The sequence below is a fragment of the Leptonychotes weddellii genome, chromosome 9 (genome assembly GCF_054177405.1).
Source record: "Leptonychotes weddellii isolate Sample4059 chromosome 9, ASM5417740v2, whole genome shotgun sequence".
Taxonomy (NCBI): domain Eukaryota; kingdom Metazoa; phylum Chordata; class Mammalia; order Carnivora; family Phocidae; genus Leptonychotes; species Leptonychotes weddellii.
The window spans coordinates 32888191-32913384 of NC_138377.1; the positions used below are offsets into that span (position 1 = coordinate 32888191).

A 25194-nucleotide genomic window follows, 5' to 3' on the forward strand; every position below is an offset into this window, starting at 1 on the left:
AGTATTTCTTACCTCACTCAATTTTTTTTTTCCTGTTCTGTTAGTCTAAATCAATCAAAGTACTTTCACTTCACCAATCCCTTTGTGCAATGTCCCACAGAGGTCTGTGATTCCACAAAAGCAGGCGACAGCTTGAGTGCGCTGGTCCAGGAACACTAGGGTACCTCCTCCGTCCCCAGCTCAACTTCCCACTAGAAGAAGGAAGTGATAGGGTTGGAAGACAGCCCTAAAATGTTATCATTGTTATTGTGAACCTTTAAATAGATCTTTGTATCTGTAAAGGGTTTGGGGTTCTGCTCACAAAGATCCTGTGGGAAGGTCTGTGCTACTAACCCCGTCTTTGATTTTTATCTATATTGCACGCTACACTGTTCCTGCAAACTAGGACTAATCAAGTGAAAACTAAAGAATCACGATTCTTTACAAATCAAAGGCTTGATTACTCATGTGATCATGAAGATAAAAATTAATCGGGATGACACCATTGCCAAGAACTCTGCCTGTCCACTAGTTTTAACACCATGCCCTTTGCACTAACAACAAAATTTCTTTAAATACTTTTCTCCTTTGACATTTTTTATCTTCTGTATCAGGACATCAATTTCATGGGACAAGACATGCAAGGAAAAGGAACATTTCAGAACAACTGTGGTAATTAAGCAAAATTTTCTTAATTTTGACAAAGCAAATACAGAAAGCTAAAATTAAAATGCAGTTTGTTTTCAAAATGTTTATATATATATTGCTAATTCTTTCAGCAAGATTTTTGTTTTCACTTTGGGATTACCCACTTCAAGTCCATGGTTTTTGTTTCTTAAAAAAGCAGTTATGGCAAATGGGCTCAAAATATTTTCTGTCTCTAAAAATAAACATCTTTGTTTTGAACAACATTCCTAACTTTAAAGTTCCGGCTATTCCCCAAACAGAAGAGATAGTTAACCAGCAATTTTTCAGAGAAGAGAGCTCAGGCAGGTTACAGAAATTCTTCCAGGAACCCCTTGGCCTGTCCGCTGTCCACAATATCCAGCAAATTACAGTACTTTGTTAGCTCCCAACAACAAAAGAGGCCTACAGAGCGGGGAAGGTGGGAGTGAGGCGGTAGAGAGGTGGGGGGTGGGGCTGCTGGAGCTTTCTACTAATAAGGCGGGGAGGGGGGCCAAACGTGATTCTCCAGAAGGCAACCTCTAGTACTAAAAGTACTTTTACATGTTTATGTCCTTTTGTACAACAAGAAGTAGATTAAAAAAACTGAGATGAACAAAATGTTGGGTGCTCTGAAGGATGGCTATCTAACAGACGCAAGTGCTTTGTAAGTAAAAAGAAACAAGGAAGGGGAGGAAACCAATAAGCCAGGAAAGCAGAATGAATAGGAAGATTATACTTCCCCAGCCAGCGAAAGGTTTAACTGTCCTAATCCAAGTGTTTAATTAAGATCCTTGAAAACAATAACCTTCTAGAAAGCAGATACATGTAGTCGACAAAAGAACAGATAGCCTAGCATGTACCCCTGTCAAGTCAAGTCACCACTCACTGCGGGACAAAAGAGGGAGAGAACAAAAACCATGAACAACCCAGATAGTTTAAATAGATAAAGTTCTGGAAAGAATTTCCTAAGCTGTGGCCTACTGACTTTATAGTTTCCTTTATATTCTGTGGCCCATCTGTGGTTCACTAAGGAAGCAAGGGTGCCATCCATTATCCTGCTTTATTTAGTAAAGGCAAAAAATGAGAATTTTATAATTTCCCGTTAAGGCTTTCCTCCCACATTTGAGAGTATAATAAGGTCAACAACTTCACCTGCATGACCATGTAAATATGGGAAAATAAAATCTATCTTCATAATCAAGAATGTTAAGACTATGCCAAATCCATTTTATATAAAGGAATATGTCCATATCTACAATCACAGACATATTACCACTCAGACAATTCCATGGGTATACTTGACATCAATCTAATAAGGGGATATTGAAAGATCCTTTTCAAACGTGAATAGCTGTATATAGCTCCGATAATATTGGAAAAGCAAAGCTTTGATAGGTTTTATGCACCTAAAGTAGAGATGGTAATGTTATTTATTAAAAAATACTTTCCGGGGCGCCTGGGTGGCTCAGTTGGTTAAGCGACTGCCTTCGGCTCAGGTCATGATCCTGGAGTCCCTGGATCGAGTCCCACATCGGGCTCCCTGCTCGGCAGGGAGTCTGCTCCTCCCTCTGACCCTCTTCCCTCTTGTGCTGTCTCTCATTCTCTCTCTCAAATAAATAAATAAAATCTTTAAAAAAAAAAAAAAAAGTTTAAAAAAAAAATACTTTCCAAAAATACAAAAATAACATACTCACAAATCAATAAGGAAAAGACAAACAACCTAACAGGAAATTAAGCAAATGATAGGAATGGTGGGTCCTAGAATAGGACTTAAAAAAACTAGATATCCAAAAATAAGTGAATGGATAAATACACTGTGACATACTCATACAACTGACTATTAAACAATGAAAATGAATAAATCAGAGTTATACATATCGATATGGACGTAGCTCACAAATATAAAGTTGAGAGAGAAAAAAGCAACTTGCAGAAGAATGCATACAGATGATGCCAACTACACGCAATCTTTAAAAATATGGCTAAGGGGACGCCTGGGTGGCTCAGTCGGTTAAGCGGCTGCCTTCGGCTCAGGTCATGATCCCAGGGTCCTGGGATGGAGTCCCACATCTGGCTCCTTGCTCGGCGGGGAGCCTGCTTCTCCCTTTGCCTGCCTCTCCCCCTGCTTGTGTTCTGTCTCTCTGACAAATAAATAAATAAAATCTTTAAAAAAAATTAAAAAAATAAAAATATGGCTAAGGAGCGGCGCCTGGCTGGCTCAGTCAGTAGAACATGTGACTCTTGATCTTGGAGGTCCTGAGTTCAAGCCCCATGTTGGAATTACAGCTGACATTAAAAAAGAAAAAAAAAAAAAAAAAGGTGCTTAGGAGTCCATGATACACCTTGACATGGCCGATCTGTGGTTTAGGACCAGCATCCATTATGAGTGGCCGTGCCCATACACTATCAGTTGTTAAATACTTTGAAAATCACCGTTAACATTCATATGCAGCAAAATTATAAAGAAATGCATAAGGGTGATAAATACCCAAATTCAGGATGGCAGCTACACCTGTGAGGAGGGTAGGGGTCACAACCACGTTAGCAATATTTTGTTTCTTAAGTAAGATGCTAAAGCACACGAGTACTTACTGTCTGATGATTTATACCATTTCATAGATCTTAAGTAATACATAACAATTTAAATATATATACACATACGGAGGTTGGCAAGAGCTTTAAGCCGGGAATCTGGAGATAGCCATTTTATTCCTTGTTCTATCCATTACCTGTGGGACCTTGCTGCCCCTGAATCTTGGTTCCTCTTCTGTGAAATAAGAGGACTGAGGCATCAGTCAGTTCTAAAATTCTTACCTGAATTCAACATAATGGCTGTGGGCCTCTCTCTGGATTCTAATAAAACAGCCCCCCACTATGGCCCCTGTCCAAGCGTTATAAATCATACATGAGACAAGACTCAGTGACTCCTTATGGAGAGCACATAAACATCTGAAAGTGCCCCAGGAATGGTTTTTAATCCCACCACCCTCTCTCTTCTCCGCTGTCCTTTCTGATTAATGGAGACCTCCAAGAGCTGGCTGGCTAGGTTTAGGAAAGCAAAGCAATGGTGATCAGTAAAGAGGGGGGTAGTATAACTGATCCAAGATAGAACATTCTTTATATGTAGTTGTGCTGATCGGTTATTTTACATAATCACAGTACTCCTAAGGTGGAGGAAACTGAGACCGTTAATGTTAATGAGTTACTCTAGAGCATACAACTCAAGAGTAAACCCAGGATTAGAATTCATAATTGCTATCTTAGAAGTGATGTTTTGACTCAATTTTTTTTTTTTTTAAAGATTTTATTTATTTATTTGACAGAGAAAGACACAGCGAGAGAGGGAACACCAGCAGGGGGAGTGGGAGAGGGAGAAGCAGACTCCCCGCCGAGCAGGGAGCCCGATGCGGGACTCGATCCAGGGACTCCAGGATCATGACCTGAGCCGAAGGCAGTCGCTCAACCAACTGAGCCACCCAGGCGCCCCTTGACTCAATTTTTGATCTCTCCTATGACAGACCATTATTTCACACACCCTCAAGACTCGTCTTAGAGAAGAGTTCCCCTTTCGTCCCTACAATCCAACTATATTTAATAATTTACCAAGACTTGCACAGCGACAAAGCAAATAAACTAGCAAATTCTTAGATCACTCAGTAAAACACTGAAGATTTTAATAAAAAGATCCCAGATTGTGGTACATAAAATTTTGCTTAAGAAAGTGCTATGACTTAAAAAAAAATTGCATTTCTTCTAACCACTTTAGATTATAACTTGCATGCTAGAATTTTAAGGAAATTGTCCTAACGGAATTTTTTTTTTTTAAGATTTTATTTATTTATTTGAGAGAGAGAGAGCATGAGAGGGGGAAGGGTCAGAGGGAGAAGGAGACTCCCTGCCGAGCAGGGAGCCCGATGTAGGGAGCCTGATGCGGAACTCGATCCCAGGACTCCAGGATCATGACCTGAGCCGAAGGCAGTTGCTTAACCAATTGAGCCACCCAGGCGCCCAGCCTAATGGAATTTTTTTAAAAATTCAAAATCTCAGGCACCTGGGTGGCTCAGTTGGTTAAGCAACTGCCTTCAACTCAGGTCATGATCCTGGAGTCCCGGGATCGAGTCCTACATCGGGCTCCCTGCTCAGTGGGGAGTCTGCTTCTCCCTCTGACCCGCTCTCTCTCACTCTCTCTCTCAAATAAATAAAATCTTTTTTAAAAATTCAAAATCTGCCCCCAAATACAGCTCCTTTCTGTTCTTTCTGAGTTTGTGTTTCTCTTTAACTCTTTACTCCCAAAAAACCATTCATTACTGTGCAATTGCACTGATAAATAGGGAGTTCTAACTACCTGACACCCAGTCTTACCCAACCAGTAAGTCTTAGCATTCTGACTGGTTAGTGGAAAAGTAGACAAGGAAAAAAAAAACCAGCTGAAAATTAACTGCTATGTGATTTAGAAGCTGTTTTTTCTAGGGGGCCAGCCAGCCGTGCAGCTCTAACAGGTATTCATTGTTAAAAAGTTGCTGAATCAAGCAACTATGGAAACAGAGGGTGTTTCTGAAAAACAGATTTGATTTCTGAAATAGCAGAACTTTATACTGTGAAACCCTTCCTCCTTTCAGGCTTCCCTTGTGACTTGCTAGAGAGCTTGCAAACTAGTTTCCTTTTCATTTCTAAACAGGACAGAAGTTTCTCCCCTGAAGAGAAACAACCAAACTTATTTGTTTGAGTTTTCCCCAAGGATACATATTTGCCAATTCTGTGGGCACAATTTTAAGATCTGATTTGAGGTCACATCATCTCAGGAAAAGAACAGAATGCACTTCTGTGTATACTAAATTATCTTCCTTGTTACTTATAACATGTGCAGTGACCCTATTAGAAATTTGTCCAGCTTTTAAAAATAATAATAATTCTGTCTAGTTCTGAGATCACTTTTACTTTAGTATATCTCTTAATTCGTTAAAATATTTAGAAAGTATGTACTTCCTTATGAAAATAAATTTCCTAAAACATAATCCTTCTGACCCCTTACCTCCATAACTGGGATTACAAAATTCTTTAATTTTCTTTTCATAGAATTTCAGGCTACAGTTTTGAGATTTCTAAGAAATATTTTTTCATTCTCTCAAAGCCTTCCCATGGGGCGCCTGGGTGGCTCAGTCACTTAAGCATCTAACTCTTGATTTTGGCTCAGGTCATAATCTCAGGGTCAGGCTCCACACTCAATGGGGGGGGAAGCTGCTTGAGCTCCCCCCGCAACCCGTGTGCGCTCTCTCTCTCTCTCTTAAATAAATAAATCTTAATAAAAAAATAAAGGCCTTCCCCATGAAAATATACCTGACCTATCCCCAGCCCCTAAAACACATAGAACATAAAATATCCTCAAAAAGAAACACCACCTAAGTTGTTTCCTCCTCATCAGTGAACAATTAGAACACTCCCCCCAAAAATGTCTTATCATTCCACAGTATTTTCTTGAGTGGACCAAAACTAGAACTACCAAAGGACCTTGAGAAGTAAGACCACTAGGACAAAACAAAATCTCTGTGTAATCCTTTGGTTGAAGCTCCTCCAACTTAATTTAGTTAGGAAGCTGACCAACTAAGAGACGTAGTGAGATTTGTATCTGTTTAAAGAGCATATATTACTATTTGCACATTCCTTCTGACAACCTACAGTGCTAGAAAAGTGAGGTAGCAGTGACTTCTCCTTTGTTATAACTTGAAAGTAAGAACAAACAAATTCTTCTTACATCGGGGACCAAAATCGCAGATTCTCCTTTTGGTAAGAATGACAAAAGTACTAAGAAGAGTTAAGATTTAGGGGCGCCTGGGTGGCTCAGTCAGTTAAGCGGCTGCCTTCGTCTCAGGTCATGATCCCAGGGTCCTGGGATCGAGCCCCGCATCGGGCTCCCTGCTCAGCGGGAGGCCTGCTTCTCCCTCTGCCTGCCACTTCCCCTGCTTGTGCTCTCTCTCTTTCTCTCTGTCAAATAAATAAATAAAATATTTTTTAAAAAAATGTATTTAGTACTTCATTTGTGCCAGATATATTTTTTTTAATATTTATTTATTTGAGAGAAACAGAGATAGTGAGAGAGAGCACAAGCGGGAAGGAGGGGGAGAAGCAGACCCCCAGCTAAGCAGGGAGCCCAAGACAGGGCTCGATCCCAGGACCCCGGGATCATGACTTGAGCCGAAGGCAGACACTTAACAGACTGAGTCACCCAGGCGTCCCTGTGCCAGATATTTTATACGTGCCATCTCGTTAGTCCTCACGAGTCCGTAAGATAAACACTACCCCATTTAGGAAAACAGAGAAGTAAAGTAACTTGCCCAGGATCATTCAGCATGTCACTGGCAAGACTTGCTTGAACACAAATATGCAGGCTCCAAACTCTGTGTCCTTAAAAGAAAGTTCCTAATGGGCAACGAAGAGCTAAGCTACTCACATATCCTGTGGTTCTGTTAGAGAAATTTGCCAGAGCACATATTATCTGAGCAGTCAACATAGGAAGTGATTAACAGATTACTATAGTGACCAAACTAAAATGGACCTTGTGAGTTTAAATTTTCAGCTCTTTCTGCCCTTTCTCCTCTTTAAAATAAATAAGATGAAACGTGTTTTTTGCCCACTGTTGCAGCTAGCTGGCAAACTTATGTAATAAATTAACAGAACCGGTTTAGCAACAAATAAGCTCAAGGTCTCTAAATTCTAATCATAGGTACGTCACTGATTTGAAAGATGATCCAATAGCTTTTAACTTAAGTTAAATTTGATGTTTATACGGCTTTCAGAACACAGTATAAATATAGAACCCATATCTATGAAGCCTCAATGATAAACCCTGATACCAAGTATCTAGGTGAAAAGGGAAAAGCACAAATTCTAGCTACTCTGCTTAATTATTGCCAGGGTTCCAAATGTTTGGAAACATTCAAATGGTATAAACATACAACTGTCCACAGTGATGATCTCTAGGGACAGGGACTGCAGGAATGGAAAGTGAAAATAATATGAGGCAGGGTTTTTGCTTTTTAATATGTGTGTTGTTGCAGTTTTGTAAGAACACAAAAATTTTTAAACAAATGCTCAAAGTCTTGCCAGACTTAATTTTTAATCTGCATCCACGAGCCTGACATCAGGATTATGCATTTCATCACCTAATGAAGGGGATACCATTAAGGAAAAGACCATCATTCTCTCTGCCCCTCTCCAACTCAACTAAAACAAGACTCATTTTATAAACTGTTCACCCTTTGGGGCGCCTGGGTGGCTCAGTCGTTAAGAGTCTGCCTTTGGCTCAGGTTGCAATCCCCGGGTCCTTGGATGGAGCCCCACATTGGGCTCCCTGTTGATGGGAGCCTGCTTTTCCCTCTCCCTCTTCCCCCATTCGTGCTCTCTCCCTCCCCCGCTTCCTCTCAAGTAAATAAATAAAATCTTAAAAAAAAAAAGTGTTCACCCTTTCCTACCCAAATGTGTCCATTTCATCAGAAGCAAGAGGAAAAAAAATCCTAAGGGACTTCAACCTTCAAGCAGCTCTAAAAGGAAAGGAATATTAGAATTTGAGAAAGAAGATTGGAAATGGAACCCCCTGAACATTCTTCAGGTAACAAAGGGAAATCTCCCGGGTAGAGGGTTATTCTCTCTTCAAGGTAAAAAATATGTAATGGGAGCCTGAATGTGGAAATCACACGCTCATTCTTCCCAGCCCTGGTTGGCCTCTTGAGACAAAGAGCCTAAAGAGAAAGATAAAAGGGAGAAGTGCTTTGGAATGAAGGTAAATGTTGAAATAATACCAGGCCTCTTCTGAGCTATTTCTTCATCGATAAAAATACCATCTGCTTCCAATAATGATTTTTGAAGATGCTTAGCATAAAATCTGAGACATGGTAGATGCACAATAAATGTTGGCTTCTTTCTGGCAGAACTAAATTTCCAACTGCCAGCTAGATGTCCACTAATCTTTGGGCTCAAAAGATTAGCCCACTAGGCCCACCCTACCACCAAGACCGTCCGTTCTCTCCCACACTTCCCCCTCCTGTGGTCTTTCTCTCTCAAGTAATGGCACCAACATTCTCTTTGGCACCTAATTTAGAATTTTCTCTCTTCCATCTCCTTTTCATACTTTATGACTGTCTTCTGAATTTCTTCATCACTCACCTGGATTTCTGAAAACACCTTACGGAGAACTCCCTGCCTCTCCGATACATCTTTCAGAACATTATCATGAAACAGAGCTCACACCAAGCTTGGTTGCCCACTGACAAGAATACGGTCCATTACGTGTTCAAAGTCCCCAAGATCTAACCATGAAACATCTATCCAGACCTCTCCCACCACATCTTGCCATGAGCTCTGCTTTAGTTTGTGCTATTCTTCAGCCTGCAATCTACTTTTCTCCCTTCTCCACCCACGAAAGCCCTACTCTACATTCTAGACCTGGCTATATGCCCAAATTTAATGTCAATGTGCTACAAATCTAGCCCTAATTCCCCAAAGCAGACATTAACTACCACTGACGTTATGCACCCACAGCACTTTGCCTGCACTTCAGGTGGCATTTCTTTCATTCTGGATCATAATAGAATAATTAGTTTACAAGGCTATCTTCCCCAGTTCCTGAAGAACAGGGGCCATATCTGATCACTTCTTATTGCCACCTCAACACCTGTCACTTAGCCCCTAGTTCACTGCACCCTTGAACTGAAGGTAACAACTAGCATTTATTACAATGTGTTCTGCAGTATTCAACAATGAATACTGTACTGTCCACTATGTGTATTATCTCAGTAATATTCATTACACTCCTTTAAGGTAAAGCATATATTGGCCTCCATGTTACAGATGAGGAAACTCTACTCAGAGAGGTTCTATCATTTGTCCAAAGTGATGCAGCTATTATATGACAAAGCCAGGATCTGAACTAAGGTCAGTCTGACTTCAGAAGCTATGCTCTTAACCATTCCGTTATAGCACAGACATTTCCAAAATTCACTCGTTCCTTTAGTACTTTACACACATGGGAGTATTACCCAAGATCAGGACTTCACTACATTATGATTTATCTTATCAGCACATGGAGGCCATTTTGGTTCTGCTCCCATCCAGGGTCATACACAAGCAGGCCCACAGTCTCCCAGATTCACTTATTTTTCTCTGTTCCTACCCCCACCCCCAAACCCCTGAAAAGCAAATCAGAAAAAAATAATAATAATCTGGAAGGCAGGGACAGGAAGACAATTAAATCTTCCCTTCTTTGTGGAACATAAAACATTAACAGTAAGTTTATAAGGTTTAACAGGCATATATAACCTGAAAGAATATGTTGGATCATTCCAAAACATATCTGCCCTGCTCAAATCTGAAATCGGCAACAGTTATTAAGAAAACACAGAGTCGGGGCGCCTGGGTGGCTCAGTCGTTGAGCGTCTGCCTTCGGCTCGGGTCATGGTCCCAGGGTCCTGGGATCGAGCCCCACATCGGGCTCCCTGCTGAGCGGGGAGCCTGTTTCTCCTTCTCCCTCTGTCTACCACTCTGCCTACTTGTGCTCTCTCTCTGTCAAATAAATAAATAAAATCTTTAAAAAAAAAAAAAAAGAAAACACAGAGCCAACTGGGAGATGACATGATGACTCACAAAAGGGGCAAGCTTACTTTCCAAGTCTCAGAAACCATCACCAACGGTCTCGTCACCAAGTCATCAACCTGTTATAAACATTCTGGAGTTTCTTTTCATCTGGCCTAGAGGAATCATAACCAGTTCTGGACTAAACACTAGCTATAAAATTAATTATTATGCAACTAAGTTGAAGCTTCCTATAATGAAAGAAAGTACAAGGACTACAAAGGCACAGACTTTCTTTTAAACAAAGATTTATTAACAGGAAAAGTTCTTACTCAGTGTCATCAAATGAGTGACTATAAAGGATATTCAAGAGAACACTTGTGACCCACTCTCCTTGTCAACATCAAATGCAGATAATAAAACACACCTTTAACAGTTTTAAAAACTGAATTTATAGTAGGCGTTCCTTTTTTATTTTTTTCTTTCTGAATCACTTGCTCAAAAAAATATATTTTTTTTTTGCGAGTAAAGCGACAGAAGTTTATTAAGTGAAGATACAGAAAATGCTCTCAAGAGTGAGAGGGGTATCGACAGGATTGCCCCACTTGCTCAAAATTTTGAACTAAAAGCTCTAGCATGCATTATTCTACCAAATGATCCCATCATACGCTGGCTGTGTAACCTACCATAGTACTAATAGCTTAGATTCATTTGAGTTGTGGGGTTTTTTTTCTTTATTATTTGTTTTGGGGGCACGGGAAATGGTCTTTATTTTGTTTCAATTTATGCTTAAGATAAAGATGACTTCTGAGTACTTAAATCTTTTGTAAATGAAAATTAGCTAAATTTATGGTATGACCCATTAATTAATATATCACACAAAAGCAGCCAAACCTGAAGATCTCAGCCATCATACGATCATCTATTCCTCAGAGTACCCCAACTTGTACTCCAAAGCCAGAGTAGGAGAAAACGGGTGGTCTGTGTAGATTAAGTCTGCATCACCACCCCCCCACTAAACATGAAGTATCTCACAGCCTGAGCTCTAACAAAATAGTTAACGTTAACTCTAACCTTGATGAAAAGAGTGTGTGTAGCACATGGACTAAAATGGATGCATTTTTTTAAAGATGTATTGTTCATCCATAAATGCTAAATACCCTTTCTTTTCAAATAAAGTAACATAATTGGGGCACCTGGATGGCTCATTCGTTAAGCGTCTGCCTTCGGCTCAGGTCATGATCTCAGGGTCTTGGGATCAAGCCCCGCATCAGGCTGGGCTCCCTACTCAGCGAGAAGCCTGCTTCTCCCTCTCCCACTCCCCCTGCTTGTGTTCCCTTTCTCTCTGTCTCTATCTCTGTCAAATAAATAAAATCTTAATAAATAAATAAATAAATAAATAAATAAAATCTTAAAAAAAAATTAGTAATTGCTGAAATGAGTAGTAAGAATTTTTAATTTAAATATACTAAAAATGTGCCTAGAAGTCTACAAAACCTTCTTTTTTTTTAAATATTTTATTTTTTTTGAAGATTTTATTTGACAGAGCGAGATATGCGCCCCTCTACAAAACCTTCTTATAAAACCTCCCTTCCCAAAAACCTGCCTTTCAAATTAAAGGCTCCCTGTCAAGCACAATATTTCAATTTTGGCAGCACATGGGTGTATATTCTTTCTCATTCTTCTGGAAAATTATCTATAAGCATAATGTATATATTGCTATCATGATGATGAAGGTTTATGAAATATCTGACAGAATGTATTCACTGTTGTTACCAGTATTTACTTTCAGTGAATTTTAATAGGAATATATGTACACGTCTCTACACTATTTTGTTTTACTATCTTTTGTGTAAATGAATTCCAGATAAACTTTTATCTATTATTTAATGTGTAACCATGAAACGTCTATTTGTGATTCAGTTTCATATTCATCTCTAGCCTCTTAATAGCTGAAATAATTTAAAATCTAATTATTTATGGATGAAATAATATGATGTGTGGAATTTACTTCAAAATAATCCAGCATGGGGGGGGACAGGTGAGGGTATAGGTCAAGCCACAGTGGCAGGATCTGATAATTACCGATACTGAGTAATGTTTACACAGGAGTTCATTTCAGTATTATCTCTGCTTTTGATTATGTGAGATTTTTCATGATAATTTACTACTACTCAGTGTAAGGCATAACTTTGTCATTTTGAGTTTCTGTTTTACCCACATAGCAATTAATGTTTTACATGACATTTCATTAGTGCCAACACTGCTCTTTAAGTACAACGGGGTGATAAATCTCTTAGACATCCCTGGCTACGGGACCACCAGACTTGGCTTGACCTTAGCAAGTTTGAAACGCACATTGGCGAACATTATATGAAAGTGACGATGCCCGCTGGGAAACACACATATAACCTCGTGTATCCAAAGCACTTCAATATGGCTCTCAATCTAGATGATGTGGAAGAAAATCCTCATTATCAATTAGCAACTTCAATAAGGAAGGATTTCATTTCCTGGACTGGTATTGTGCTGCACAGTGTTGTTCTTTGCAGGCTGTCATCTCTAAGGATGCAATGAAATCTTAAAAAAAAAAATAGTAATAGCTGAAATGAGTAATAAGATATATGATAAGGAATCAGTGACATCAGTACTGTAGTTCATAATGAATACGAGGTACAAGAGGGGAAACTGAATAATAAAAACACATATTGGAACTAAGATGATGCTTTTCATACAATTTTATAGAGTAAGCAAAAAAAAGTACAATGGAGTAAATACCGCATTTCTAAATCATACTCATAGAATTTTGGAGCTGGGAAAAAAATCTCAGAGATCATCTAATCCTCTCGGCCAGTGGTTCACAAACTTGAACACGCATCATAAATACTTGGAAGGCTTGTTAAACACAGATTGCTGGGCTCTAGCCTCAAGCTTTCTGATTCGGTAGGTTTGATGCTGCTGGTGCCTGGAATACACTTAGAGAAGCACTGTTCCAAGCTTACTCCCATTGCTCCGTTGGTGGCTCCACTGTAGTGATTGCCAGTCACCCCGCGGGACTGCATGCTCCTCTGCTCATGGGCCTTTCTCCTACTGGACAACTGCCTTGCTAAGAGCAAGGGGCATACATTTTCATCAAGGTTCCAGAGCGCGGACTCAATAAATATTTACAAAATAAATTAACTGGTTGAATGAATTTTTTTTTTTTAAGATTTTATTTATTTGACAGAGAGAGACACAGCGAGAGAGGGAACACAAGCAGGGGGAGCGACAGGGAGAGGGAGAAGCAGGCTTCCCGTGGAGCAGGGGGCCCGACGCGGGGCTTGATCCCAGGACCCCGGGATCATGACCTGAGCCGAAGGCAGACGCTTAATGACTGAGCCTCCCAGGCACCCCAACTCATTGAATGAATTGAACTTTCCCACTCCTTTATAGTTGAGTATTTATCAATGTATTAATATTTAGAATAGGGGTGCATTTATAGAACCAGATGGAGAGGAGCTACTCACTGATGACAAACGGCAAACACTGGCAGTACCCAAAGGGAGAGTAAAAGTCAGCTAGAACCAGAGCAACAAGTAGATGGCAAATTCTAGAGAGATCCAAGAACTGCATCTCAGACTGGCGTTTTCAATCCAATATGGACTCTGACAAGCGGAAGCTTGAGGCTCACTGTTATCAAATCTGTTACTTTCCCAGGGCAGATGGGTGGCTCAGTCAGTGGAGCGAGCAACTCTCGATTTCAGCTCAGGTCATGATCTCAAAGTCTTGGGATCAAGCCCCACGTCCCCCATGCTCGGCATGGAGTCTGCTTGTCCCTCTCCCTTTGCTCCTCCTCCCACTCTCTCTAATAAATAAATAAAATCTTTAATAAATAAATAAATATATATTTTTTAATGTGTTACCTTGACCTGAGGAGCTATAACAAGTACTTTTCATCTCACACACCATCAAAAGAAAAAAAAAAAATGCTTCCAAACTCATGTTTCAAAGTTTCTCAAGGTCTGGAAAATATCAGCACAGGTGGACTGATTCCTTCTTTCCATGCACCTTCCTCCTCCTAATGTTGCCCGGCGGAAAGAGAAGAAGCACAGCACACTCAGCAGTGTCTGTGTAGAGAGTTCTCCGAGTCCAGGTGTTCTGAATGCTGTAATACTCTACACGATCCTGAAACACCTTTCCACTATAGTAATGATCTGCACAATGGCAATTCAACAGAGTTTAAGAAAATGAACTATGCTCTGATTTCTGAATTTCACTACTTCTTTAAAGTTTATTCTAACGGTAGAAGTTAGAATGTATATGTGTTTATATATACATATATATATGCATCCAATAACCTCAATATGTATGATTTCTTTATTTTCACTTACTAATAGTACAATAAAAAATATAACCTGTGTGACTGTATGGGTACATATAAGGTTTTTTTCTTATTATTTAGATCCCTTTAAAAAATAACTGACTGGGGGCGCCTGGGTGGCTCAGTCGTTAAGCCTCTGCCTTTGGCTCAGGTCATGGTCCCAGGGTCCTGGGATCGAACCCCGCATTGGGCTCCCTGCTCCGCGGGAAGCCTGCTTCTCCCTCTCCCACTCCCCCTGCTTGCGTTCCCTCTCTCACTGTGTCTCTCTCTGTCAAATAAATAAAAAAAAACTTTAAAAAAAAATTTAAAAAATAATAATAATAAAAATAACTGACTGTTCAGGAGCACCTGGGTGCTCAGTGGGGTAAGTGTCCAACTCTTGATTTCGGCTCAGGTCATGATCTCAGGGTCATGAGATAAACCCCCGCGTGGGGCTCCATGCCAGGTGTGGAACCTGCTTAAGATTCTCTCTCTCTCCCCCTCGCCTTCTGCCCCTCCCCCACTCACACACGTGTGTGTTCTCTCTTTCTCAAAAAAAAAATAAGTTAAAATAAAAAGGAACTTGGGCGCCTGGGTGGCTCAGTTGGTTAAGCGGCTGCCTTCGGCTCAAGTCATGATCCTGGAGTCCCGGGATCGAGTCCCGCATCGGGCTCCCTGCTCAGCGGGGGGTCTGCTTCTCCCTCTGACCCTCTTCCCTCTCGTGCTGTCTGTCTCTCATTCTCTCTCTCAAATAAATAAATAAAATCTTAAAAAAAATAAAAAAATAAAAAGGAGCTTAACTCTAAAAAAATTTTTAAATAAAAAATAACTGGGGTGCCTGGGTGGCTCAGTTGGTTAAGCGTCTGCCTTCGGCTCAGGTCACGTCCTGGGATCGAGCCCAGCATGGGGCTCCCTGCCCTGCGGGAAGCCTGCTTCTCCCTCTCCCACTCCCCCTGCTTGTGTTCTCTCTCTCACTCACTGTGTCTCTCTGCCAAATAAATAAATAAATAAAATCTTTAAAAAAAATTCTCTCCCTCTCCCGCTGCCCCTCCCCCACTCTCTCTCCAAAATAAATAAATAAGTCTTTTAAAATAAATAAATAAATAATTATTCAAACAAAAATAATAATGTAGCATGGGGTCTATAAAAGACAAAAAACAAAATATATGACAATAACATAAAAGTCATAAGGAGAGTAATGGAAATATACTATTACAAACAAGGTGTTCATACTGTATATGAAGTGGGATCATAACACTTGAAGGTAAACTGTGATAAGTTAAAGGTGTATACTACAAACCCTAAAGCAGCCACCTAAATAACAAAATAAAGAATGATAGCTAATGGGACACCTGGGTGGCTCAGTCGGTTAAGCGTCTGCCTTCGGCTCAGGTCATGATCCCAGGGTCCTAGGATCAAGTCCCGCATCAGGCTCCTTGCTCAGCGGGGAGCCTGCTTCTCCCACTGCCTGCCGCCCCCCCTGCTTGTGCTCTCCCTCTCTCTCTGACAAATAAATAAAACCTAAAAAAAAAAAGAATGATAGCTAATAAGTCGAACAAAGGATATAAAATAGAATGATGAAAAATAACTCAATAAATCCAAAATAGACCAAAAAAGAGTAAAAAAGAAACAAACAACAGATGAGAAGAGCAGAAAACAAATAGCAAGGTTACAGATTTAAATCTAACCATATTAATGATTACTTTAAATACAAATGGTCTAAACAATGCAATTAAAAGATAGAGATCAGGGCACCTGAGTGGCCCAGTAGGTTAAGCTTCTGCCTTCAGCTTGGGTCATGATCCCAGGGTCCTGGGATGGAGTCCCTCATCAGCTCCCTGCTCAGCAGGGAGGCTGCTTGTCTGCTTCTCCCTCTGCCTCTGCTCCTGCCCCCCTGCTCGTGCTCTCTCTCTCCTCCTCTCTCTCAAAATAAATAAAATCTTTAAAAATAAATAAATAAATAAAAGACAGAGATCATCACATTGAATAAAAAAGTAACACCCTTCAAGGAGGTGAAGCATAACTCTGCATTCTAAGTGTGAGCTGCACGTAGTGACTTCCTTACCAAAAAGTTTAGTACAGAAGGGGGAGAAAAAGAGTAACTTTACAGTAGAGAAACCTGACATCTCAGCCAGGTGATCAAGGTTAACATGAACAGAGATAAGTCATGTTGATATTATGTTTCTTTAATATGGTGTAATTAAAATTCAAACACATTCTTTTCAAGCGCACATAAAACATTTGCCAAAAGAAATTATGGGCTCCTGGGTGGCTCAGTTGGTTAAGCATCTGCCTTCGGCTCAGGTCATGATCCCGGAGTCCCAGGATCGAGTCCCCCATTAGGCTCCCTGCTCAGCGGGGAGTCAGCTTCTCCCTCTGACCCTCTCCCCTCTCATGCTCTCTCTCACTCTCTCTCTCTCTCTCAAATAAATAAATAAAATCTTTTTAAAAATTAATTAATTAATTAACTATTAATTTAAAAAAAGAAATTATATTCTGGGCTATAAAATAACTCTTGATAAATGTAAAAGGATTTGAGCCATACAAAGTATGCTCTTTGACAATGGAATTGAACTAGAAATCAATAACAGAAATATCTCTAGAAAATCCACAAATATTTGGAAACCAAGTAATATGGGTAACTCAGGGTCAGAGAATATATCAAAGAAAATGTTTTTTAGTTTTGAACTGAATAAAAATGGCTTTACACAATATCAAAATTTGTGAGATGTGACTAAAGCAGTGCCTGGGAGGAAATTTACGGACTAAACATCTATGTAGGAAAAGAAATACGGTCACAAAATGAACTACTTAAAGAAACTAGAATAATGGGGCGCCTGGGTGACTCAGTCAGTTAAGCGTCTGCCTTCAGCTCAGGTCATGATCTCAGGGTCCTGGGATCGAGCCCCCAGGTGAGTTCCCCCGCTCAGTGGAGAGTCTACTTCTCCCTCTGCCCCTCTTCAGCTCATGCTCTCTCTCTCTCAAATAAAATAAATAAAATCTTTGAAGAAAAAAAAAAAAGGAAACTAGAATAAGAAAAACAATAAGGATCAGAGTGAAAAGTCAGTTAAATAGAAAATAGAAAACAAAAGAAAATATCAATAAAACAAAATAGGTGGTTTACTGGGAAGGTCAATAAAATTGATAAACCTCTAGCCTAGGGTTTCTCACGCTTGGCACTACTGACACTTTGTCTGAATGATTCTTTGTTGAGAGGATCGCTCTTGTTCATTGTATCCTGAGCAGCATCCCTGGCTTTGACCCTCTAGATGCCAAAAGCAAATGCCACCCATCCTCCCCCCAACACACATAAGACATCATCTCCATACATTATCTGTCTCTACAAATTGCCAAATATTCCCATTAGCAGTAAGGTAAACTTCAACCCATACTTGGCTCTGTAAACAAATATTAACTCAAAACAGACTGACCTAAATGTAAAATGAAAACTTTATAGTTTTACATTCTTTTATAGTTTTCCCAAGAGTTTATAAGTAACTAAAATACATAAATAAAGAGTTATAAATAACTCTTAGAAAAATATCTTTGTCACCTTGAGTCAGACAAATATTTCTTAAGGTACAACATCAAAAGTACAATTCATCAAAGAATAAATTGATAAATTGGACTTCATTAAAATTGAAAACTTCTGATCTTCTAAGATACTGTTAAGAGACTATAAGATGAGGAATAGACAAAGTAAATATTGCAAATCATGTATCTGATAAAGAACTTGCATCTAGAAAATATAAAGAATTCTCAAAACTCAATAATAAGGAAGCAATGAACCCAATAAAAAATGGGCAAAAAATATAAACAGAAACGTCAATAAAGAAGATATATGCGGGGCGCCTGGGTGGCTCAGTTGGTTAAGCGACTGCCTTCAGCTCAGGTCATGATCCCAGGGTCCTGGGATTGAGTCCCACATCGGGCTCCCTGCTCAGCGGGAAGCCTGCTTCTCCCTCTCCCACTCCCCCTGCTTGTGTTCCCTCTCTCGCTGTGTCTCTCTCTGTCAAATAAATAAATAAAATCTTTAAAAAAAAAAGAAGATATATGGATGGTAAATAAGCATATCATTAGTCATCAGAGAAATGCAAATTAAAAACACAATGAGATACCACTGCACCTCTAGCAGAATATCTATGGAAAGCCTGACCATACTAAGTGCTGACAAGTATGCACAACAAATGGAACCCTCATACACAACTTTTGGAACGTAAAACAGTACAACCCCTTCAAAACATGTATCTACCACACGATCCAGCCATTCCACTCCTAAATATTTACCCAGGGGGAAGGAAAGCAGATGTCTACACAAAGACTGTACATAATGTTCACAGGAGCTTTATTTTTAATAGCCAAAAACTGGAAAAAAGCCAGATGTCAATAAATGGGTGAATGGATGGATGAACTGGGGTATATCCATACAATGGAATACCATTCAGCAACAAAAAGGGATGAATCATTGATTTACACAACATGGATGAATCTCCAAATAATTATGCTAAGTGAAAGAAGCCAGACAAAAAAGACATTATGATTCCACTTCTATAAAATTCTAAAACTACAAACTAATCCATAGGGTCAGAGAGCTATCTTCGGTTGTCTAGGTAAAGAGGATGCAGGGTGTAAGGAGGGGCCAAAGGGAGAGATGGTTTCACAGGTCTTTATGTAAGTAAAAAAACCTACCAAATTTTACACTCTAAATATGTGCGGCTTTCCGTGTGTCAATTACACTCAACAGAGTCAATGTAAGAATTACCACACTAACACGTCAAGTGTAGACAGTTTACGATAACAATCAGAAAAGAACATAACCTGTGCAATTCAGTGAAGAATTATAGGCTTTAAACATAGGTGATTTTACACTATTCCAGACGTAATCTTTCATTTGGTAAAAGTAGGAGAGGAGGCATCTGACATGGGTCATTGGTAGATGTGAAAGCAAGCAGGAATAAAAAGTGAACACACAGTGAAGCCCTGAAGCATAGGCTGTTGCATTTAACTTTAACATTGTTTCTTAATTAAGATGTAGCCAATGTGAAATATTTCCTAATAATAAAAAAAGGGAAAATGATTTCATTTTTTTCAATTTGGCCTGTTCCACTCCCGGGCAGAACTAGGTCTTCCCCCTCCCACAGCCCGGAAGAATACATCTTTTCCAACATTGCCACATGTATACTGCAATGGCTCGTCCATCAGGATGGGGACTCTTGTCTTTTGACGCTGGCATAGTGGTCAAATATAAGTGTTTGGAAGCCAGAGAGCCTGGCTTCCTATCCTAGGCTCTGCCATTCACCTACCAGGTAGCCTCAGAAAACTACCTGATGCCCAGTTTTATAAACTATACAATGGGGCTAATAGGGTATAGCTGGGGATTCAATGTGAATTTATCTAAACCTTGGCCTACAAGGAAGGCCCTGCTTGATATTCCACCTGATGACCATTCCATCTTCACTTAGTTCTTCCCCTCCGGTTCACAGTGCTCAGGGACAACCACCCTCTCCCAGGTCCGGTAAAGCCACGCACTGCCAAGCTCTCTCCTGACTCAGTGCCGTTTCCCCTGCTGATCTTCTGCCATGCCTCTCTCCACCCCGCAACCTCCTGCCCCAACAACACGGCCAGCCCCTTTGCCTTCTCACTATGAACACAGGAGCCACTGGTCTCTGTTTCAGCCCCCTGGTGTCTCCTTCTTTCTACTCAACATCCACTCAACAAATAGTTCTTAAGGACCCACTGCACGTCAGGCACTGTTCCAGGTTCTGAGGATATCACAGTGACTTCAAGAGTACTGACGGAGTGCAATCTAGCGGCGGAAGACAGACCATTAACAAATGAGTGTTAGTTATGTGGTCATAAAGGCCATGGAGACCTTGGCTCAGGTCATGATCCCAGGGTCCTGGGATCGAGTCCCGCATCGGGCTCCCTGCTCAGTGGGGAGCCTGCTTCTCCCTCTCCCTCTGCCTGCCGCTCCCCCTGCTTGTGCGCTCTCTCTGACAAATAAAATCTTTTAAAAAAAAAAAGTGCCATGGAGAAAAACAATAAATCGTGAACAAGGGAATGGGAGTTACAAGAGGGGTTGTGATTTTTAAATCTGGGGTTTTGCCAAGGCTCACTGAGAACACAATATTGAGTAAGGAAGTGAAGGGGGTCAGGGAGGGAACCAGAAAGATACAGGGGCTGTGCAGGGGGCATTCCAAGCAGAAGAAACAGCAAGTCCAAAGGCATCTCAAACAGCAAGGAAACTAGTTTGGCTGTAGAAATATGAGCAAGAAGCAGAGCAGCAGATAAGATCAAAAAGGTGAAGGACTGGGGAATGAGGACCAGATGGGGTAAACTCTGGGGGCCAGTCAGGTCTGCCTTTCACTCACACGGAGATGGGAAGCCACTGAAGGATTTTAAACAGGGAAGTGTGTGATCTGATTGACATTTTCAAATCTGCAACTAGTTTGCTAACGTTTTTCATGTTCTGTGGATCTTCCCCAGCTCTCCCCCACTACCGGCAGGAACCACAGCAGTCCCGTGCAGTTAGAACCCCAGCACCTAGCACAATACATTGTAGGCACTCAATAAATATTTATTAGATAAATGTGGTAATCTATGCAAAGCATTTACTGGTACAAAATAAGCACTCCATAAATGGTAACTATTATTATTTGGAACCCCAGATTTCAGCACAGTGGCTGACATACGGTAAGAGCTTATTTGAGTAAATGAATCAATAATTTTGTGAAATTATTAAAAACCTATATTAAAAACATATGAGTCATGACAAATTACTCAACTGCTTTCCACTCTTACCCTTACTTATTAAGACATGGCTGATTCCATTTTTGAGCTTTACTCTAAACTCTATTAAGCTACTGAGGGCACTACCTAGAATAACCCCATTGTGATTCAGTTCTCTAAACATACTGCAATACCCTGCAAACAAACTAGCACTAATGCACTGAAATGCTTGTAAAGTTTCTAATTGGGTAAACCTATTCACATGATTTTTTTTAAAGCAATCTTAACGGACGAGGCTAAGCTGACCAAACTGGTTTGATTTTTATTTTTGTTGAATTCAAATAAAGTTCAGTTGACTCAAACATGTGAACAAAGAACTAAGAATTTCCACTTTTTACTTATTTTGACCTCTCCAGAGTCTTCACACAAAAAAACTTAATGAGGATTACACCTGCTCCCTTCTCCCTCGTGGTGCATTGGGGGTAGGGGGCGTAATGGCGGGCTAAGGCCGTTTAGTAATTATCTCGGGAAAAGCCCTTGAAAGTCCCAACAGTTTTCCAGAAAGAAAACTAAAAAAGGAGTCATGCATTAAAGTACAAAAACACGCCAAATATTCCATCTCATAAAAGGTGAACACGCTCTCCTGGCGATATTTACAAGGTCTCAATGGCAGGGACCCAAGGGGTGAAGGGCCAGGTATGGTTCAGATGTTCATTGTAACCCCCAACCCTAAAAGTAGCCGAACCCATCTGAGCGACCACATAATAACTTCAAGGAGGGCTTCGGAGCTAGGAAAACTTTCAAAAAAAGCAGATGAAAGTTGCTTGAAATCAAACAAACTTTAAAAAAGAAAACAAGCGATGCCCAAGTGTTGAGCGGCTACAAAGAAACACCCTCGGTTGGGCTCCGACTTGCTGGTGCTTGTACACAATCGAGCCTGCTGGCATCCAGCTCAGACGCTCCCTTCCACTAGGGGAGGGGGAAATAATAACTTTCGGAAATAACAAGCGTCCACAAAGGCAAATGTTACACAGGACTCCTCAAGCTCCATCTAATAAGATGGCTCACGTTGTTTCGAGCAGCACTGATTACACACAAGTCCCCCACCCCCCGCTTTTTTTTAACAGAAAAAAATAACCTAAGGAGGAGAAGGTGCTACCGTCAGACCCTCAAGGCAATTTCAGACAACAAAGACTCCAAGCAATCAAAATGGAATTATAATCCGAGCCGTCCGAGAGGCCCCCGGCGCGGGGGCGCTTGGCTGCCGCGCCCGCCGCTGTTCCTCGAGCGCTGGGGCCCCCGGGCCCCCGCGCCCTGTCCAGCCCCGGTGCGCCCGGGCCCGCGGGTGCCCGGGGACGCGGGGCGAGCGTCGCGCCGCCCACGATTTGGCCATCTCTGCGCCGCGGCTCCCCGCGTTCCAGCTCACGCGGGGTTCAAAATCTTTCCCGCCCAGGCGTGACGCGAGGAACGAAAACAATCAGCGGATCCGGAGTGCTGGGGCCTGGGCCCGACGGGGGCGGCACGGGGATCAGGGCCGAGCCCCCCGCGCAGCCCCTTTCTGAGCCGGGAGGACCGGCGGGCTGGGGCCCGGAGGTGACACAAAGAAGCCGGAGAGACAAACGCCACCCGCTGGCGCTCGCTCCAATCCCCGGAGCGCCCCGCCCGCTGACAAGTTTGCGGCGCCCTCCACGCACCCCGCTCGCCCCACCCGGGCAAAGTTTCCGGTAACCGGGCTCGGACCCCGGCATCGGGTCGGTTCTCGCGCCTACCGCCCCCACCCCACCCCCCCCCGTCCCGGGCTCGGGGACCTTTCCCTCCCTCGCCCCCGCCCCTTCCCCTCCCTCCCTCCCGCTCTCCCTCCCCGCCTCAGCCCGCTCTCTCCGGGGCGCACCGGGGCGCTGGGGGCCCGCGACCGCCCTCACCCGCTGCTGGCCCGGCAAGGGGCAAGGGCGCGGGCTGGGGCTGGCCCAGGTCGGCGCCCCACTTGCCTTGCTCCCACGATCGCGCCCTTTGCTTGTTCTCCCGCTCGCTTTTTCGGGCCAGCCGAAGGCTCGGGACGCAGCAGAGCGCGCTCCGCTCCTTGGCGCTCGGAAAGCTGCAAACCACGCCCCGCGCCTTCCCCGCCCGCCGCCTGCCTCTGAGTCCCGCGCTCGCCGCTCCGCGGCCAGTGTCGAGCCCGCCCGCGAGCGCCGGAGGCGGAGCCGCCCGCCTCCCCCCGCAGGGCCCGCGGCCGCCCTGGTCTGGCAACTTTCTTTCCGTGTTTTGGGACGTCAGAGATGGTCTGAGGGAGATGCTAACTCCAAGCAGGTTAACGCCCGGGGGTAGGAAGAATGTCACAAACTCCCTCAAAAAAGCTTTTCTGCCCGATTTCATCAAGGAACTTCTCTAACCTTCCTGGACTCCTGGGTTTTGGAGATGGGAGTAAGAGAGACGATGTGCAAATTAGCTACCAAACCTTGCTCAAGTCATCTAACCTTTGTGGACCCTTTGTAAAATGAGGATTTGGGATTGGATGGCCTTTAAGATCTTGGTCAGTATTTCTTAATAGCGTGGTCCAGACTTCAGGATTACCTGGAGGGAAGGCGAGGCCCTTGTTAAAATGCAGAATACTGGGTCCTTGCCTCCCCCTGCACAAGAACGGCCTCAGTCTTATGACACCGTATGCATCTTCCAGATCTGAAACTCACTGGAAGCTGGATCCTTGGGAATCCATCCTGCAGGTGCCATTTAGATATACCAACAAATTACTCAATGCCCTTGGACTCAGGATGATGTCAGTTGACTCCCACTTACCTCCTGTACAGCTATGGCAGCATTACTAAGGCACTGGAAGTCCTGAATGAAAGTTATTGTATGAACTCACTCTTACATAAATAAGTGATTTTAAAATATTTATTGTGTTTGTATTGCAATCAAATTAAACTGCTTATAAATCCGAGTTCATATATATTGTATGGCTACAGAATCTTGTCTGCATTACTTAGTTAAACTTGGTGGTTATGATCCAAACCAAATGGTAAGTAGCAGACATTAGAGTTTTGATAATGCATTCAGTTAACACATATTGATGAAAAAAAATTCATTGTAAATTTTACCCACAGTTTGGGACAATTATTTCAAAAACTTGTACTTCTGTGAGTACCAGATGATTCAGTTATTTGACATGCACATTTTATTGATGGTCAATAGCTCAACTCAACAAAACAACAACAAAAACTCAATTGGCACAGTGCCAATCTTTGTGCCATTCCTTGTAATCCAAGATAATCATTCTGATAGTATCACTTCTCTTCTTAGACTACCCAGGTTTGCATTATTTATTATTAATGGCATGGGTCACAACAAAGGTGTATAAAGCACGAAGGACCTTCTGGTCCTACGGTGTCTTTTCATAGAACCATTTTGCCGGGTACAATACATACAAAGAGCCAATTTCAGGAAAGTCTGGACTCTAGGGTTTATGGAGCTGTCTACAAAGCATTGTCTGTTATTTTCTTTCCCTGTTCTATTCATGCTATTCATTTCCATTTTACACTGGTTGCTTCCTTTAGAGTAAATGCTGCAAAATCATCATGGCAACAGTCTCTGGAGAAAATACTATGAATCATTTCTTATTGTTCCCTTCTAGGCATCTATGTTACAAGTCCTCAAAGTGAAAGGACTATTGTTCCATATTATATCTAGTGCACTTAAGAGAGTCCAGAATAAAGTGTCTCAAAATGTTTGCAGATGTCCCCAGTTAGAGTCTTTTAATGATCTATGGTGTCTCCTAGCCATGCCTGTTTGGATATAAAAGTAAAATCTACTTTTAAATCAGCAAATTAGACTAATGATGGGAGCACTGAAACAGATCCTCCATACTTTGAAATGAAAATAAAATGTGATGCCAAGCCAAACAGAGACACACCCAGTTCTTT

General features: G+C 41.8%; 1 protein-coding gene across 1 annotated transcript in view; it reads right to left on the minus strand.

Annotated features, from left to right (window-relative positions):
• LOC145723330 (nesprin-2-like) overlaps positions 1-23409 on the minus strand; it is a 98186-nt gene extending 74777 nt beyond the window's left edge. Inside the window, exon 1 of the mRNA XM_081829753.1 lies at positions 23266-23409. The gene's annotated coding sequence lies outside the window, so the exon portion shown is untranslated. The remainder of the gene's footprint in view (positions 1-23265) is intronic.
• Positions 23410-25194: the final 1785 nt, after the last annotated feature.